Source organism: Cetorhinus maximus, unplaced genomic scaffold (genome assembly GCF_964194155.1).
Source record: "Cetorhinus maximus unplaced genomic scaffold, sCetMax3.hap1.1 HAP1_SCAFFOLD_728, whole genome shotgun sequence".
In the NCBI taxonomy this organism is placed as follows: Eukaryota; Metazoa; Chordata; class Chondrichthyes; order Lamniformes; family Cetorhinidae; genus Cetorhinus; species Cetorhinus maximus.
This window is the reverse complement of record NW_027596670.1, coordinates 105,828-110,314: the sequence shown is the minus strand read 5'-3', so window position 1 is coordinate 110,314 and position 4,487 is coordinate 105,828.

The window sequence follows — 4,487 nt, the reverse complement described above, 5'->3', positions numbered from 1 at the left end:
TTAGAGTATGGAACTCGCTGTCTGATTAGAATATGGAACTCGCTCTCTGATCAGAATACGGAATTCGCTCTCTGATTAGAATACGGAACTCGCTCTCTGATTAGAATACGGAACTCGCTCTCTGATTAGATTATGGAACTCGCTCTCTGATTAGAATATGGAACTCACTCTCTGATTAGAATATTGAACTCGCACTATTATTACAATATAGAACTCGCTCTCTGAGTAGAATATTGAACTCGCGCTATTATTACAATATGGAACTCACTCTCTGATTAGAATATGGAGCTCGCTCGCTGATTAGAATATGGAACTCGCTCTCTCATTATAATACGGAACTCTCTCCCTGATTTGAATATGGAACTCGCTCCCTGATTAGAATATAGAACTCGCTCTCTGATTAGAATATGGAAATCGCTCTCTGTATAGAATATTGAACTCGCCTTATTGTTCCAATATGGAACTCGCTCTCTGATTAGAATATGGAACTCGCTATCTGATTAGAATACGGAACTCGCTCTCTGATTATAATATGGAACTCGCTCTCTGATTAGAATATGGAACTCGCTCTCTCATTAGAATATGGAACTCGCTCTCTGATTTGAATATGGAACTCGCTCCCTGATTAGAATATGGAATTCGCTCCCGGATTAGAATATGGAACTTGCTCCATGATTAGAATATGGAACTCGCTCTCTGATTAGAATACGGAATTCGTTCTCTGATTAGAATACGGAACTCGCTCTCTGATTAAAATACGGAACTCGCTCTCTGATTAGAATATGGAACTCGCTATCAGATCAGAATAAGGAACTCGCTCTCTGATTAGAATACGGAACTCGCTATCTGATTAGAATATGGAACTCGCTCTCTGAGTAGCAAATGGAACTCGCTCTCTGATTAGAATATGAAACTCGCTCTCTGATTAGAATATGGAACTCGCTCTCTGATTAGAATATGGAACTCGCTCCCTGATTAGAATATGGAACTCGCTCTCTGATTAGAATATGGAACTCGCTCTCTGATTAGTATATGGAACTCGCTCTCTGATTAGAATATGGAACTCGCTCTCTGATTAGAACATGGAACTCGCTCCCTGATTAGAATATGGAACTCGCTCTCCGATTAGAATATGGAACTCGCTCTCTCATTAGAATATGGAATTCGCTCTCTGATTAGAATACGGAACTCGCTCTCTGATTAGAACACGGAACTCGCTCTCTGAATAGAATATGGAACTCGCTCTCTGATTAGAATATGGAACTCTCTCTCAGATTAGAATGTGAAACTCGCTCTCTGATTAGAATATGGAACTCGCTATCTGATTAGAATATGGAACTCTCTCTCAGATTAGAATATGAAACTCGCTCTCTGATTAGAATATGGAACTCGCTATCTGATTAGAATACGGAACTCGCTCTCTGATTAGAATACGGAACTCGCTCTCTGATTAGAATACGGAACTCGCACTCTGATTAGAATATGGAACTCGCTCACTGATTAGAATATGGAACTCGCTCTCTGATTAGAATATGGAACTCGCTCACTGATTAGAATACGGACTCGCTCTCTGATTAGAATATGGAACTCGCTCTCTGATTAGAATATGGAACTCGCTCACTGATTAGAATACGGACTCGCTCTCTGATTAGAATATGGAACTCGCTCTCTGATTAGAATATGGAACTCGCTCACTGATTAGAATATGGAACTCGCTAACTGATTAGAATATGGAACTCGCTCTCTGAATAGAATATGGAACTCGCACTCTGATTAGAATATGGAACTTGCTCTCTGTTTAGAATATGGAACTCGCTCTCTGATTAGAATATTGAACTCGGGCTATTATTACAATATGGAACTCGCTCTCTGATTAGAATATTAATCTCGCTCTCTGATTAGAATATGGAACTCGCTCTCTGATTAGAATATTAATCTCGCTCTCTGATTAGAATATGGAACTCGCTCCCTGATTAGAATATGGAACTCGCTCTCTGATTAGAATATGGAACTCGCTCTCTGATTAGAATACGGAACTCGCTCTCTGATTAGAATACGGAACTCGCTCTCTGATTAGAATACGGAACTCGCTCTCTGATTAGAATATGGAACTAGCTGACTGATTAGAATACGGAACTCGCTCTCTGATTAGAATACGGAACTCGCTCTCTGATTAGAATACGGAATTCGCTCTCTGATTAGAATACGGAACTCGCTCTCTGATTAGAATATGGAACACGCTCTCTGATTAGAATATGGAACTCGCTCACTGATTAGAATACGGAACTCGCTCTCTGATTAGAATATGGAACACGCTCTCTGATTAGAATATGGAACTCGCTCACTGATTAGAATATGGAACTCGCTCTCTGATTAGAATATTGAACTCGCGCTATTATTACAATATGAAACTCGCTCTCTGATTAGAATATGGATCTCGCTCTCTGATTAGAATATGGAATTCGCTCCCTGATTAGAATATGGAACTCGCTCTCTGATTAGAATATGGAACTCGCTCTCTGATTTGAAAATGAAACTTGCTCTCTGATTAGAATATGGAACTCGCTCTCTGATTAGAATATGGAACTCGCTCTCTGATTAGAATATGGAACTAGCACTCTGATTAGAATATGTAATACGCCTCCTGATTAGCATATGTTATTCGCCCCATGATTAGAATACGGAACTCGCTCCCTGATTAGAATATGGAATTCGCTACCTGATTAGAATATGGAATTCACACACTGATTAGAATACGGAACTCGCTCTCTGATTAGAATATGGAACTCGCTCTCTGATTAGAATATGCAATTAGCTCTCTGATTAGAATATGGAACTCGCGCCCTGATTAGAATACGGAACTCGCTCTCTGATTAGAATATGTAACTCGCTCTCAGATTAGAATATGGAACTCGCACACTGATTAGAATATGTAATACGCCTCCTGATTAGCATATGTTATTCGCCCCATGATTAGAATACGGAACTCGCTCGCTGATTAGAATATGGAATTCACTACCTGATTAGAATATGGAATTCACACACTGATTAGAATACGGAACTCGCTCTCTGATTAGAATATGGAACTCGCTGTCTGATTAGAATATGCAATTAGCTCTCTGATTAGAATATGCAACTCGCGCCCTGATTAGAATACGGAACTCGCTCTCTGATTAGAATATGGAACTCGCTCTCAGATTAGAATATGGAACTCGCACACTGATTAGAATATGTAATTCGCCTCCCGATTAGCATATGTAATTCGCCCCCTGATTAGAATATGGAGATTGCTCCCTGATTAGAATATGGAACTCGCTCTCTGATTAGAATATGGAACTCACTCCCTGATTAGAATATGGAACTCGCTCTCTGATTAGAATATGGAACTCGCTCTGTGATTAGAATATGGAAATCGCTCTCTGATTTGAATATGGAACTCGCTCTCTGATAAGAATATAGAATTCGCTCAATGATTAGATTACGGAACTTGCTCCATGATAAGAATATGGAACTCGCTGTCTGATTAGAATACGGAACTCGCTCTCTGATTAGAATACGGAACTCGGTCTCTGATTAGAATATGGAACTCGCTCTCTCATTAGAATATGGAACTTGCTCTCTGATTTGAATATGGAACTCGCTCCCTGATTAGAATATGGAATTCGCTCCCGGATTAGACTATGGAACTTGCTCCATGATTAGAATATGGAACTCGCTCTCTGATTAGAATACGGAACTCGCTCTCTGATCAGAATACGGAACTCGCTCTCTGATTAAAATACGGAACTCGCTCTCTGATTAGAATATGGAACTCGCTCTCAGATCAGAATAAGGAACTCGCTCTCTGATTAGAATACGGAACTCGCTATCTGATTAGAATATGGAACTCGCTCTCTGAGTAGCAAATGGAACTCACTCTCTGATTAGAATATGAAACTCGCTCTCTGATTAGAGTATGGAACTCGCTGTCTGATTAGAATATGGAACTCGCTCTCTGATCAGAATACGGAATTCGCTCTCTGATTAGAATACGGAACTCGCTCTCTGATTAGAATACGGAACTCGCTATCTGATTAGAATATGGAACTCGCTCTCTGAGTAGCAAATGGAACTCGCTCTCTGATTAGAATATGAAACTCGCTCTCTGATTAGAGTATGGAACTCGCTGTCTGATTAGAATATGGAACTCGCTCTCTGATCAGAATACGGAATTCGCTCTCTGATTAGAATACGGAACTCGCTCTCTGATTAGAATACGGAACTCGCTCTCTGATTAGATTATGGAACTCGCTCTCTGATTAGAATATGGAACTCGCTCTCTGATTAGAATATTGAACTCGCGCTATTATTACAATATAGAACTCGCTCTCTGAGTAGAATATTGAACTCGCGCTATTATTACAATATGGAACTCACTCTCTGATTAGAATATGGAGCTCGCTCGCTGATTAGAATATGGAACTCGCTCTCTCATTATAATACGGAAC